The sequence below is a fragment of the Papio anubis genome, chromosome 10 (genome assembly GCF_008728515.1).
Source record: "Papio anubis isolate 15944 chromosome 10, Panubis1.0, whole genome shotgun sequence".
In the NCBI taxonomy this organism is placed as follows: domain Eukaryota; kingdom Metazoa; phylum Chordata; class Mammalia; order Primates; family Cercopithecidae; genus Papio; species Papio anubis.
In genome coordinates this window covers 3,639,972-3,655,326 of record NC_044985.1, presented here as the reverse complement: position 1 = coordinate 3,655,326, position 15,355 = coordinate 3,639,972, and the positions used below count along the sequence as shown (strand labels likewise).

Here is a 15,355-nt window from a genome sequence, read left to right as displayed (position 1 = left end):
AGAAACTGGCATGAGCCGGTTTCCCATGTGCAGGCAGAGCCTGGCCCACCGACACTGGGTTCCCTCTTGGGCAAGGCGAGGGTCAGGCGGGTCCTGGCATGACTTCTCCAGCCCCTGGAGAGTCTGTGCAGTTCTCACCCCTTCACAAGTGAGCACTGGGCTTGGTGAGGGGTACCTGCCTCGTCTGGCATCCCCCAGCTGCAGATGGGGGCAGAGCAAGGTTTGCTGCTGACCTGCCTGGCTGTGTGGTCCCTGCTCCCTCTCCCGTTCTGCTGGTGTCACCACCCCTCCTTCAGAACTCTCTATGGAATTGCATTCTAGTCTCTCTTGCTTCCACTTACGCATGTGAAAGCCAGATGTACCTTCTCTTTTCTTTTCTTTTTTTTTTTTTTTTTTGAAATGGAGCTTTGCTCTTGTTGCCCAGGCTGGAGTGCAATGGTGCAATCTCACCGCAACCTCCATCTCCTGGTTTCATGCGATTCTCCTGCCTCCGCCTTCCGAGTAGCTGGGATTACAGGCATGCGTCACCACGCCTGGCTAATTTTGTATTTTTAGTATAGACAGGGTTTCTTCACATTGGTCAGGCTGGTCTCGAACTCCTGACCTCAGGTGATCCGCCTGCCTCGGCCTCCCAAAGTGCTGGGATTATAGGCATGAGCCACTGCGCCCAGCCTACCAGATGCCCCTTCTCTTATTGCCAAAACACTGTGGTCACACACTGCCTGGGGCCCAGCAGGCATAACACTGACCCTTTCCAGGTCTCAGAGGAGGAAGCGCCATTTGGGGGCATGTAGAGCCAGCCCTGGACAGGGTGGCCTTCGTTATCTCCCTGCATCCCTGGCACACCCTGATGGCGCTGTTTATCTGCACTTTGCACATGATGGTCTTGACTGACACATCCTTGCGGAGAGCCACTGCCAGGGCACCTCACACCCGCTGCTCCCACATGCAGCGGACATTTTTACGAGGGCCTCAAGCACAGGGCCTCCAGCTGACCCAGCCCAGCACTGCCACTCTTTCTCCTTGAACTCTGGAATGGAGAATCTTCACATTTTGTCAGCAGCGGATGGGCACATGTATTCTCAGCAGAGTCTTAAAAGGGGGGAAATTATGGGGTTGCCAGATCAAAACCTGATAAAACAATGATGCTTCGGGTGTGGGGCCCAGCCGAGCTCTTCTCCTGTATTCACCAGGCAACAGGGCCCCACTGGATGTGAAATCCACTTTCACTCGAGAAACTCTCCAATGCTCTTGCTAAAACCTACACACAGGCCTCAGCAATGCTCAGAGTTTCAAGTTCAGGTTCCCCTTCTGTATTTTTTTTTAACACCTTTAGTTCAAATAGACTTTGTGTCAATTTGCTAGTGATAAAGGGTTAGCCTTGAAATCTGAGGACGAGGTTTTGGGTCTGGATCCACTATGAGCCGGCTGTGACCTGGGACAAGTTGCTGGTCCATCGTCTGGGACAGGGATGGCTTCACAGGGATGGGACCCGCCCAGCAGGGCCCTGCACTTCCTTGGTTTAACGCTCTGCCACTGCCATCTTCAAATTCTTCTCTTTCAAACAAGGGGCCTCATGTTTTTATTTTGCACTGGGCTCTGCAAATTCTATAGCTAGTCCTGAACCTGTCAACGGCGCTAATAATAGTCTCTACCTCAGGGCTTTGTTCGGAGGATTCAGTGTATTCTCATAGATAAACATCCTAGTGTAGTGCCTGGTATGTGCTTATAATTGTGCTTCATTGCTTCCGCTTACTGAGTGCTTGCATGTGTGCTTAAACGCTAGCTTCCTCCCCACCGCCCTGCTCCCTCCTTGCTTCCCAGACTCCTCTCTGTTTGCCCCTTTGCCACTGAAAATCATACCCAATGACACGGGGCCATCTGCATCTGCGTGGTCCCACAGAGACCAGGGCAAGGCCCTCTCACTCCTGATGCTGCTCCTTCGTGGTTTTTATTGTTTTTGTTTGTCTTTTGAGATGGAATCTTGTCCTGTCACCAGGCTGCACTGCAGTGGCATGATCTTGGCTCATTGCAACCTCCGACTCTCTGGTTCAAGCAATTCTCCTGTCTCAGCCTCCCGAGTAGTGGGGATTGTAGGCGCCTGCCACCACGCCCATCTAATTTTTGTATTTTTAGTAGAGATGGGGTTTCACCTTGTTGGCCAGGATTGTCTCGATCTCCTGACCTCCTGATCTGCCCGCCTTGGCCTCCCAAAGTGCTGGGATTACAGGCGTGAACCACCGTACCTGTCCTCCTTCGTGTTTTTATCCAAAAGTCAGCACTGCGGTGGAGACAGCCCAGAAAGCACACGCAGGCCCTGCTCTTGGCCACACACACACCAGCTGTGTGACGGGGAGCAAGCCTCTTACCTTCCGGAGCTCCACTTCCTCACATCACCCTGGAGAGAGGTCATCTTCACCCCACCTCATCTGGGCAGCAGTCCCTCAGCCTCTCATACCTGGACCGTCTGGTTCTCCATGGAGAAGAGCAGGCTCTTTGAAAGCACCCTATGAGTGAAGGAATGAGTGAATGAGTCAGCAGATGGATGGAGGGATGCAAAGGTCCATCCATGTAGGCAAGCAGCTTCTGCAGAGAGGGCCCTGGACCCCAGCATTTGCTGCAGCCTCTCCCTGCCCTGGGCGAGGCCCTGACCCTGGTGTACTCTAAGCTCCTCTGAGCTCAGCCCCCAACCTCTCCCCTGCCTGCCAGTGCCTCCTCCGCTCAGGGTGAAGGGGGCCTCCTTCCCGCAGCTCGCCTGGCCCTCATGCGCTCTACCTTTCAATGTCTTCTTTTGGCGGTCATTTCTCCTTTTTCCTTCATGCTTCCCTTTGAACGGGCTTGGAGCTGGGTCTCTCTAAGGTTCTGGCTTCTCTGTCTCTTTCTCTCTGTCTCTGTCTCTCTCTCTCTCTCTGTCTCTCTCTGTCTCTGTCTCTTTCTCTCTCTCTCTCTGTCTCTCTCTCTGTCTGTCTCTGTCTCTTTCTCTCTCTCTCTCTCTCTCTCTCTGTCTCTCTCTGGAGAAAGCTCCTTCTCAGCCTTTTCCAGCCTTTCCAGGTCCCAAACTCCTGGGAGGGGAGCCAGGCCTTGCTTGATCATGCCCTGGATGGACTTGTCATCTGTATCCCCTTCCTTCAACTTCTGCAAAACTTCTCATTTTAGTGAAATTAATTTCAGTTATGGCTGAAAATCCTGAGTATTCCCTTTTTAAAAATTTTTCATAGTCTTTTTTTTTTTTTTTTCTTTTTCACTGATTCTCTACACGATCCTGAGCCATCTTCCTCCTCTGGTGACTGTAGCCCTGTCTCACAGCGTAGACATGAGGCTCCACTCCACAGACGCCATCTCACTTAGCCCTCTGGAAGCCCCGGGGAGGTATTTTAATCTCCATTTTGCATGTGATGATACCGAAACTCGCAAGTAGATGTGACTTCCAGAGAACCTGCTAGCCCCTCACCCCCCCCTTCTCTTCCCCCTCTACACGCAGGGTCTCTGGAAGGCTCAGCCAGGGCCTGACCCCCGGACGCAGTGCTCAGAGCCCACAAGGCTTTCAGAGGCCCACAACAGTGTTAGAGCTTCTTTCAAATCAGAAGGAAGGAAATGAACCTTTAAGATCAAATAGTACGTTTGCCTTTATACCAATGCAGCCGTGAAATATGATTTCTCATATTTGGGAGGAGAAGGGACCCATAAAGTAAAGCACCTTGGCCCGTGGAAGTCACCTGTGACCTGAGCTCAGCCCATTGGAGGCCGAGGGGCCGGAGCCCACTGCCTCTGCTCTCCCTGCCTGAATCTGCCCCCGGCTCCCGGGGCTCTGATCCTCCTCTGCGCTGGCAGTCCTGGTTCCCTAGCAGTCCTGTCTGTCACCGCAGGGCTCCCTGGGCTGGACAGCTGCAGGGTCAGCCTCTACCTCTCCTTGTGGGACTTCACGAACACAGCTGGAGCAGATGCTAGGGAGACTCAGGCATGCACTACCTGCTGTCTTTCTCTCTCTCTCTCTCTCTTTCTCTATCTCTATCTTTCTCTTACTCTTGTGTCCTTTTAAGTCAGAAGATTAGGCTACTCTTCACTTGCAAGTTTAAAAATAAGTTGTCTTTGGCCTATTTTATTTTGCAGAAGCAATTCATGTTCACTGTAGAATTGTAGGAACAAGATCAAGAGGAAGGATGTAGGAAGAATCTCTCTGGGGAAGGGGGTGACTTTGAGATACAGTCTCTTGCTCTGATCTGAGCTTTCAGTTACCTGAGGTACAGTACAGTAAGATACTTCGAAACAGAGAGAGAGAAAGAGACTAGTTCCTATAACTTTTATACAGTAGATTGTTACAATTGTTTTACTTCATTATTCATTATTGTTGTTAATATCTTACTGTGTCCAATTTATAAAATAAACTTTATCGTACTTATTCGCACATAGGAAAACTATCATGTATGTGAGGTTCGGTGGTATATCTGGTTTCAGGGATCCACTGGGGGTCTTGGAAAGCATCCCCCATAGGTAAGGGGGAACCACTGATTCATGGGACAGATAGGTGATCACCCAGTTGCAGCTCAGAGGGAGATTAGGACACAGACAAGACTGGAGGACGTCAGTGTAAAGAGGCCACCCTGTGAGGGGTCCAGAGGGGAGCTCTGGAGAGCCTCTGAGTGCATTGATCACCTCAGATGGGGGCCCAAGGGATGCCAGTGCAGGGCAAAGCACTACAGCAGACTCAGCACCGGCAGCTGGGGCTGTGTACACCCTGGCGAGCGCCCACCCTGCCCTGCTCCACACCTACTGAGGACATGTGACATGCACAGTGCCTCCTTTAATGCTGAAGGCATGGCACGGATGCAGATATTATTAATTCCAGTTCAGGAAGATACAAAGTGAGGTTCAAAGAGGTGATTTCCCCAGTGCTTCCCTGTGCATCATTGACATGCTCTCTCCTGGAAGCCAGGTGTGTCCTCCTCCAGCTCTAGGACTCTGCAGCCTGCCCTGCTGGGAGGGGGCTGCCCATGACCCCTTGCCCTTCTGCTCAGCTCCTTACAGCCCTGCGGTCACTCTCCTGGTCTCTGAAGAAAAGGCCTTTCTCTGCTCCCCCTACACCCGGAACCACTTGTGTTCCCTCTGCCTTCCTCCGCAGGCATCCACCTGTGGCCCAGCAGCTGCGAATGCAGTGTTCAGAGTGGTGCACAAGAGCTGGGTTGTGACTGTCCTGCCAGCCCCGGCCAACCCACTCTTCCCCCGGGGAAGCAGTGGGCAGCTGCCTCCCAAGGTCACTACAGGGGCACTGGGAGAGAATAATGTCCCCACCAACTCTTGGCCAATTCCTGGAATGCCTCCACCGCCGAACCACCCCTGGGCTGGCAACTTTGTTCTGTGTTAAAATACAACAAGCCAGCCGGGGGACCATTGTCACTGCATGACTGCAATTTCTGTTACACTTTGCTAGGCACTTTCAAATCTGTTTCCTCTCTTCATTTGAGAGATATTAGTCTCCCTCTTTCGCAGGTAAATAAAGCAGTTCTCAGGAAAGTTGAGTGATTTGGCAGAATTTACACAACCAGGTTGCAATAGAGGGAGCCAGACTGGACCAGTCCCTGGTCCCTGACTCTTTTGTGAGTATACTGTTCAGGCCACAGAAACTCATTCATCATTCTTAAGTGGGAGGGTCTGAGGCTGAAGAATCATTGGAAGTAAGAAACTGTGATGTTGGCCTTCCATTCTCCTGCCCCCTGTCCCCTCCCTCCCTACACACACACACACACGCACGCACGCACACACACAAGCACACACACATTTCTTCCTACACACCTCCTCGCATTTCTTAGCAGCAGGCAGGTATCAGCCCCAGACCTGAGGCAGACCCTTGGGGATCTGGTTTGGGACAGGGCTGACAGGGATTTGGTCCATGGATCCTGCTGACCTCCCAAAGATAACTAGAAACAAATGTAAGAACTGCTGCCTACAGCATCTTTTGGCCTTGGGTGTGAGGTGCTCCATGCTTTTGAAACTTTTTCTACTCCACCATTTTTAGGACTCTGTTCCCATTTCTTTGCTCAGTGCAGAGCATCTGCCATGTAGACTATCCCCTCATAGCCTCTTCTGTCTGCTTGTCACTCAAGGTCATTGTAGCCATCAGACCCCACCTAGCAGACAGAGGATTTAGAGATACGTGGATTTAGAGAATTCAGCAAGGCTGTTTTGCTTATTTTTGGTTTAGGTTCTCCCATACCCTCCTGCAATGAATCCCTCCTGAGTCTATCAGTAAAGAAAACAGAAACAACCTTCCCCAATCATACCCCAGTAGTTAAATATTTGGGTCAGTTTCCAGATATGACTCCTACATGCATTGCCTATCACATGATCCGGAGTCCTTTCTTTTTTTTTCTTTTTCTTTTTTCTTTTTTTTTGAAATGGAGTCTCGCTCTTGTTGCCCAGGCTGGAGTGCAATGGCATGATCTCAGCTCACCACAACCTCCGCCTCCTAGATTCAAGGGATTCTCCTGCCTCAGCCTCCTGAGTAGCTGGGATTACTCCTGAGTAGCTGAGTAGCAGGTGCCACCACGCCTGGCTCATTTTATATTTTTAGTAAAGACAGGGTTTCTCCACGTTGGTCAGGCTGGTCTCAAACTCCTGACCTCACGTGATCTGCCCACCTTGGCCTCCCAAGGTGCTGGGATTACAGGCTTGAGCCGCCGCACCTGGCCTGTGGAGTCCTCTAAGTTCCAAGTCTGCAGGGGCCTCTGGTGTAGCAGGTGACCTGAGCCCCGAGTCTTGAGCTCTTCATCCACTTATAGTGAATCCAGTCATGAGCCCCACCATTCAGATCATCCCAGTCCAATCTGAGGCATTTGATTTTAATCCAGGGAGTCCCTCCTGTGTGCAAGGTGCCGCATAGGAGACATAAAGGGACAAAGACAGTATCTTCAAAGGGGCTTCAGCCTAGTTAGGAAGGGGAGATCCAGGAGCGTCAGAAAACAGAGCAAGTCAAAATGCTGGTTAGAGACACAAGGCCCAGCAGACTGCTTGCTACACCTGGCTCAGGCACAGGTAGCAGAGCAGTGCCAGGCTGCTGTGAGATGAAGTGGCCTTCACCTCAAAGAACTTTCAAAAGAAGGGGCTCCTCGCCTGGGATCCCCACCCTAAAAGTCACACATACACAGAAGAGTGCCACAACTACAAATCTCTATTGCAATATTTTTGTTTTTGACTTTTTTTGCAGCAGTGATAATTTTATAAAATTAATTCTTACATGAAGTCTAGAAATACATAAGAGATAAAAGTCCATCTGACCCAGCTGAGCAACGAGTAAGGCCTGGTGACCACACCCCCAGGGCCCCTTGTGATGGCTCACTCCCGAGACAGGTTTGAAGTCTCCTGCCTGGTGCTTTCCAGAGCCAGAGCAGTTAACTGATGCTCAGCCACTATTTGCTTTGAAGGAGGACACTTTGAGGCCTGGATCTCAGATGATCCCTCCATAGCAGACATCCCTACCCCATGCAGTTGTAAAATGCTCTCATTGTGGTTAAATATTTGCCTGCAGCCCACTACAACGCACACACAGTTGTTTATCACTTTACCAATTAATTCCATGAGAAAAATGCTTATCAAACTTCAGAACCTCTATGCTCAAACTCCAGAAAGAAAACCTGAAATGTTAAAAAAAAAAAAAAAAAAAAAAAAAAAAAAAAAGACTGGATACAAAATTTGATTGCAAGAGCAATTCATCCACAAGTAATTACTAATCCCTTTATACATCCCTGGTTCCACCATCGTGGGAAACTCCTAGGGTTACGGTGCCATCAGTCCTCAGAATTGAGAGGGGACAAAGGTGTGAGATGAGATGGCTGCCCTCAAACCATTGCTGGGCTTCTGGGGGCAGCAAGGTTCACATCACGACAGGAATAAAAAGTATCCAGTCTTCCTGGTAAGAAATTTCTTATCACACGAATTCAGGTTTCAGATCGAATTGCCTACGACTTACTGTGATTAGTTGCTGAATGGCTAAATAGCTACCTAGCTATTTAGAGAATAACTTCAAGGAGTATACTTCCCCCCCCCAACGTAAATCGGTGCTTTTCTAGCTAATAGGAAATGATAGTAAATTTTGACCTAGCTAGACATAGTCTCAGCTTGTTGAATTAAAATCTTGTGCTTGAAGAGACAAGTTGTGAGTGATCAATGCTGACTGCCGAGGATGCTCTAACTCTGGAGAATGAGTTGGTAAAGACAAGTTGCAGGGCTACACAGCAGGAAGAACAGTGCTAATGTCCAGAGCTCGCTACGTGCGCAGTGTTGCCTGGAGACCTTTGTCCCTGGTCATGGTCCTCTGCTGCGAGTGGGTGCTCCGGGCTGCGCCCCATCCTCAGGGTACAGGACCTGTCTGTGAGTGTCAGGGTTGTGATTCAAGCCCAGAGGTTCCAACCCGTAGGCTATCTCTTAACCCCTGCACAGCACCACCCCTCATATGTGCAGAAACTGGGGAGTTTCAAGGAAGAACAGAGTATCCCTTCCCAGGAGGAGTGAGAGAAAGTTGGTTCAAGCAGGCTGTCGAGGACATGTATTTATATCAGGCTTTGGTAATTCGCCCTGGGTCATTCCTTATTTCAGAATCCTGGAGTAGTTGAAAAACCCTTTTGGGACAGGCTATTTTTAAACAATTTATTTGAGTGAAATGAAGCTTGTCACTCACGGAGAAAACCAACAATGCTAGAGGAAGTCAAAATGCCTCTTTCAGGACGTGGCGGTCCCAGGCGGATGAAATCCATGGTATTCCTTCCAAGTTCCGATGAGCTAGTGTTTCCTGCTCGTGGGCACTTCTGAGCCTTATTATTATTATTTCCTGGAGGCTTTTGTCCTCTGCCTAACTCTCTTCATGGTCCTTTTCCCCCCTGTTTCCAGGGTGGTGTTTTGGTAAAAGCCTTCTCTGAGGTTGCAACATCTCAGAGGCACAATTATCTGAGTTTCTGGCCACATCTCGTCTTCCTCGACCCAGGGCTGTGGGAACAGAGGCTGAACTGTCTGGTGGATGAAAGGATGAAAGACTGGCCTCCCACTGCCCTGCCTCCTGCCCCAAGAGCCCCAGTAGTTCTCAAAGACGGTTCTCCTTTGAATTCCCTGCATGTGAGGCCCTCCCCAAGGAGAAACAGGTTCTCTCTGTCCAGTTCTTGGTATTTCCTTCTGAGACCACAGTTCCCACTCAGGGAGTCTTGTGCTGCAGCATGCCACTGCCCAGAGCTGCTCCAGCCTCCCTGGACCAAGCCCTCAGTTTAGCCAGGACTCACTTGCATGGGGCCTTTCTGGGACACCCCCATTCCACCCTGGGGCTCAGGATTGCCTGGAGAAGTCTCACTGTGCAGCGCCTCGCCAACCAGTACACTCACAGAGGGGCACAAGGAGCCCAGCAGAGCCACCCACCTCACCTCCCCATTGCTGCCTTGGCCCTGCCATGAGCCAGTGAGGGTGGCCTTGGGGCACTGGTTTCATCCCCTTTGATTTCTGCTTCCCCAGCAATGCCTGTGTCCTCACAGGCACTTCTGTACTCCCTAGAAGGGGCTGAGGCAGCAGGGATGTGCCTGCGCTCTGACAAGAAGCAAGATATCGCATGGGTCACAGGCTTTGAGAGGACCAGTCTGAACCACAGGCACAGCTCAGCCTCTTGGTGGCTTAGTCCCCACCGGCACCTTGCATGAGAGGCTGTGGATGAAGGCCCAGGCCTAGCACGGGGCACACACTCAGTAAATGTTAACCAGCGAGGAACCAGAGAGACTCAGAGACAGGGAGACTTACACAGGAGGGCTGCAAACTGAGACCCACCGCCAAATCCAGCCGCCCCCTGTCTGCACACATGAAGCTTTCTTGGGGTACAACAGCATCTATCATTTACCGAGTGTCATGCACTGCTTCCCTGCTACAATAGCAGCATTGAATCTTTGCCATAGAGACCAGTAGCCCCCAAGCCTAAGCTATTTACTGTCCAGCCTTTTATAGACTCCTGACTTTAACCAACAAGAGACTCTCTGATAGCACAACTTCTAGGCCTGGGCCCACCTGACCCCGTTGCACCTCAACCCCATGAATGGATGGGAAACCATGGAAGAAAAATCCACCCCGAGGTCACGGAGCAGGCAGCAGCCAGGGAGGCCCACTCAGGCTGGGGCCCACTCACCTGGGCCCACGAGAAGAGCACCAGTTCCCGTTCCCTGACCTGCCACTGCCCAGGCTGCCAGCAGGCAGGAGGCGCTCTCGTAGTCTTCCCCTCTCTCCTGCCCTCCTCCTACCTCCTCTGGAAATACAGGCACTTGGGGCTTTGCATCTGCGCTGCAGAAAATCCCCACCTCACTGGGCAGGTGCAGGAGGGAGAGCCAGAGCAGGTGCAAGCGTGCAAGGCAGGCTTCCCTTAGCCCCACAGCTAGGGACAACCAGCTAACACCCAAGTTCAGAAAACAGCACATTATCGCAGGCACAGGCCCAGGGGAGCAACCTCTCCATGCATGGGCCAGGTGTCAGCCGTGCACTTGCATGCTTCCTCATTGAAACCTCTCCCTACCAGGAGTCCATCATTCAGATTTGGAGATGGAGCCTTGAAGGTCGATGTGTGTCCACATTTGTCCAGTTATAACCTGGTGGCTCCTGAGCTCAGCTGTGGTCCCCTGGAGTCCACACTTCTGCCAACTGCCCCAGCACACCTGTGGCCTGGGAGCTCACATGCCACAAATGGTCACTGAGCACCCGCCGTGTGTCAGGCCCCGGCCAAAGCCGTGGGAATAAGACAGTGAACAAACCGGCAGAATCCCATGAGGAGCTCATGCTCTGGTGGGGTGGATGCATGGCTAGAATGTTCAGTACATTGCTGAGTGGACAGTGAAGCTGGGAAGGGAGATGGAAGGTGAGGGGTGAGGGGTGCCATCTGATAGGGTGGCCATGGAAGGCTTCACTAAGGGTGGCGATGTTTGAGAAAGCCCTGAAAAAAGTACGTGATCCAGACATGGGGTCATCTGAGGGAAGCATGACAGGCAGAGAGCACAGCGAGTGCAAGGGTCCTGAGGCAGCTGCAGGCCTGGTCCGACCGAGACACATCCAGGGCCAGGTGGCTGGGGGAGGAAGGAGGGAAAAGGTAACTGAGAGATGCAGGTAGACAGGTGAAGTGACAGAGAGATGAGGGGACCACCTCCTGGCACCTGTTACAGCATCCAGAAGTCCACCATCCCCGCTAAGTCTTGGAGCCTTCGAGCCCCCTCCAGAGGTCTCATGACTCTGAAGAGGTGCCCTTCTGCATCTCACCTTAGCTCTAACAGGGGCCTGGGAGGAAGGTCTGGGCAACCTGTGACATGAGGTGGGAGCTGGGAAGGAGGAAGAGGATAGTGAGCCCTCCTGCAGTCGCTGAAATGGGGTTCATGTACTGCCCAATTTGCACATGCATCTGCGTATACACACACATATACACACACACGCTTACACACATACATGCTTACACATACATGCTTACACACACACGTACACGCACACTTACACACAGACATACACACACGCACATACATGCTTACACACATACACACAAACACATGCTTACACACACGTACACACACATACATGCTTACACAAATACACACGCTTACACACATGCACACTTACACATACAAACACATGTACATACACACATACACACACTCACATACATGCTTACACACACAAACATACATGCTTACACACACGTACACACAAGCACACACACACGCTTACACGCAACACACACACATACACACATACATGCTTACACACACACACACACAGAGGCCAGTTTTCAGAGCCTGTCTGAAATTGTCAGTTGCATCTTTTGGGTGCCTGGCCCTGCAGGGAGTGAATGTGAGTGTGGGTCCCCTGTCCCCTCAGCACCTGCAGTCCACAGAGCACACAGGACCCTTAGGGAGCAGGGAGAATGCACATGGGCCCCTCACCCGCAGCTCTGGATCAGTGCAAGCCTTAGAGGCATCAGCCCAGGAGAGAGCACAGAGCAGTGACCTTCTCCCCTTGGGGTGGAGGGGCTGGCCCAGCAGTGGACAGAGAACAGAACTGTGAAAGGATGTGGATAAGGGAGGTCTCGACCCACTGCTTCTAGGTCCAAGCTGCCACCTAACCTGGGGGAGGAAGGCCAGGAACCACACTCAGACCCACCCACACTTCCCTGGCACAATGAAAGCACAGCCCAGATACATGGACTCCTTCTCCTCTCTGAAAACAGAGAGGCAGAGAGAGCAGCTCGGGCTCATACAGCTCAGGCTAGAACCCAGTATTCTACCACCTCAGTCTTAGCCTCACCCATGTCAGAGGTGCAGACGAATGTAACTCACCCAGAAGGCAAGTCACGCTTGAGGTCAGGATCTTAAGACCCAGAAGGGTATTGGGAGGTGCTTTTCATCTGCTTAATGTAATGAACGGTCCAGGGAGGTCCAGTGAGCGAAGCCCCTCCAATCCAAGCACAAGGGCTTTTTCTGTGTGCCTCCTGTCCTCAAGTAATACGATGCCAGGACAAGAATCCAGTTGCTCTGTTGACTCCTAATTCCTGCGCTTCTCATCTTCACCTAACGTCTTGGAAGTTGGCCCCGGGGCATCTGCTGTCTCTACTTGGAATCATTTATGCACACCAAAACACATCCACATTTCTTATCCCTCTGTCCTCACCACAGCCTGGGACTGTGGCGGGTGGGGGTAGAGAAGGTGATGACGTTCACTGAGCCCTTCCTGTGCCAGGCGAGCTGCCAGTGTGATTTCCGGAGGAGAGTGTCATTACGCCCTTGTTTAAAAGACAAGGTCTGGGGTCCTAAAACAACTTGGTATCGTGAGTGCTCCTAAATAAACGAGATCGGAAAGGTGTGAAATAACAGTCCTAAAGCCACAGCAATAGCAAATGGCAGAGCCGCAACTAGAATTCAGGTGTTTTCCACAACCTTTGTCCCCCACAGACTCATAGGCAGGCAGACTGTGCCAGCTCCTCCTCTCAGTTCAACCAGGTGCTTTAGGTACTATAATTTTAAGCGGACAAATGGTTTCATGCTTAAGCACCTCCAGATCCTCTCCATGAGACGCACACATGTACACACATACACACACTCACACGCACATGGGCACAGGCACACTGTTAGGAGACTTAAATGACACCTCTTCAGTCTAGGAGGGTCGGCCTCTTGGATTTAACCTCGAGTCTCTGCTAAGCTTGGACCCTGTGCGGCCTGAGGGCTCCCAAGTCGTTCCAGAGCAGGGATGCCTGTGGCACCTTGTCCTAAGAAAACCTGTCTCTGAATAGAAAGTGAGACACCTGCCTCCTGGCTGCAACATCAGGACACAGAGCCCGGTCTCACAGGCGGGCAGCTCGGTGGCTGCATCTGAGTGTGCCTGGGCACTGTATTGTAACATTTCTTCCAAGGGCCATTTTTCCCTCCTCTTATTCAAGCTGATGGAAATGGCTCCTCCACCCAAGCCTGCCTCTGATAAGCCTCCGAGCGGGAGAAGCAGCAGAACTGAGCCTCTTATCAGGCAGCTGCAGGGGGACCCGGTGGGCCTGCGCTGGGTGGCCTGCTGCTGATAAAGTGGGCCTGGGCCAGCCGCTCACCAGCTGCTCCCTCAGACCCGTCCCCAGGCCCCAATCTCTCAGAAATGGGAGCAGTGAGACCCAGAAAACTTCTTTACTTTCTGAGATACCAAAGCAAGGCAGGCTTCTGGTGGCCATAGGCAACAGGACCTGTTTGGAAACCAGAGGGGATACAGGCTTGGCAAGGCCACAGGTGAAGAAAGGGGCCCCGAACGTGGTGGTGGGAGCTGGTGCCTCCCACAGGCATGACAGATTTTGCGTATGCTCAGAATTCCCTGTGAGGCAGACACTACTGCTCCCATGTGACAGCACTGAGCCTCAGAGAAGATGGAAGATTTTTTTAAGTGTTTTGTTCCTTTAAGGTATAATGTGGTGTGGTCGGGTTGGAAGCCAGGTCTGCTGGTGCCTAAAGCCCAAGCACCTTGCTCCTTCCTGGGACTGGAGGGGTTCATCCCTCCAAATCCCACCCCCGCCACACACACACACCCTGTTCAAGACAGCACATTTTACCTTCAGAAGTTAACTTTTCTCCTGAGCTTCTGTTACTGTTAACCCTCCAACACATTTGGTGAGTTCAAACAAAGGCCTGACCCGCAGTGGAGCTGTCATGCAACACTTGGGACATACTTATAGTCAGATAATTTTCATTGTTTATCTGAAAGTCAAATTTCACTGGCTTCTTGTATTACGTCTGGCAGCTGCAATAGAAAAGGACCTGAACATGGGTATTTCTGAAAGGGTCCCAGATGATTACAAGGTGCAGCCAGAGCTGAGCACCCAGGGCAAGTGGTGCCCACTGAGCGTGCCCACCTGCTGCAGCCCTGCCAGGCCCCGCCACAAAGCCCAGGGTGGACAGACCCTTTCTCATCAGAAACCTCCTCCAAGGGGCTTTCCCTGGTTCCCTTCCCATCTTTTGCATCCATCTCATGGATTCCTCCCACAATGAACAGAAATCTATTTTGTATGTAACTGTGGAATCTGAGACCCATCTTAATTTTTAATTCTTTACTGTAATTGTGGAAGTGATTCAATAACCAGGCATGTAGAAACATAGAATAATAAATGATTATTCATAACTCTCCTACATCTCCCATCACACTGATGTTCCCTTCATTCGCTTCTACTCACACTCCTGCCTAAACCCCAAATTCTCAGACCACCAGCCTCTCCTACAGCTCCTGCCTCACATCCAGACCCTTGCCTCTGTCCATCATTCACTCCTGTGAGCCTCTCATTGTGTCATCCTGATTCTTTCTCAGTAGCTTCTAAGTGCTATTCTAAACAATGGGCTCTCCTTTCCATCCCTGCCCTGCTTCAAAACTCTAGAGAATTCCCTCCTGTATGACCTCGTCACCTGTCGTGGCTGTTCGTCACTACCCGAGAAAACCCAGACTTCTTAGCCTGGTCTTTAGGATCCTTCATTGCTCATTCCTCACCCAAGCAGGTGACTAATAAGATTGTATTAGTGATATTCACCATAGTAGTGATGGTGGAAGAAGTAATAAGACGAGGAAAAGAAAAAGAGAAAAATAAGCTAATGATATGTACTGGGTTTAGCCATTTATATTCTTTCATTTATTCCCTCCTAAAACCACAGCTTTTATACTTCCCAAAACAACTCTGAAATAGTTACATTAAAACTGTAAAAAAAAAAATTAATGCATTTGTTTCATTATGAAATCATCTATACTTGAAAATGATACAATTTTGAAATCTATACAGCCTGGCTTCTTGCAGTTGTGCCATGAGCCCTCCATACAACCTGGCTTCTCTAGGAGCCTCTAATCC

General features: G+C 50.9%; 1 protein-coding gene and 1 long non-coding RNA gene across 6 annotated transcripts in view; one reads left to right on the top strand and one right to left on the bottom strand.

The window, feature by feature from the left end:
• Window positions 1-2,622, bottom strand: part of LOC103877322 — a 32,893-nt gene extending 30,271 nt beyond the window's left edge. For both annotated transcript variants that reach the window (XR_002516013.2, XR_004176452.1), the window contains exon 1: window positions 2,370-2,622. This is a non-coding gene — a long non-coding RNA (uncharacterized LOC103877322). The remainder of the gene's footprint in view (window positions 1-2,369) is intronic.
• The window catches only part of GYPC (glycophorin C (Gerbich blood group)), a 40,811-nt gene that overhangs the window by 4,910 nt on the left and 20,546 nt on the right, over window positions 1-15,355 (top strand). The gene's annotated exons all lie outside the window — the stretch shown is intronic.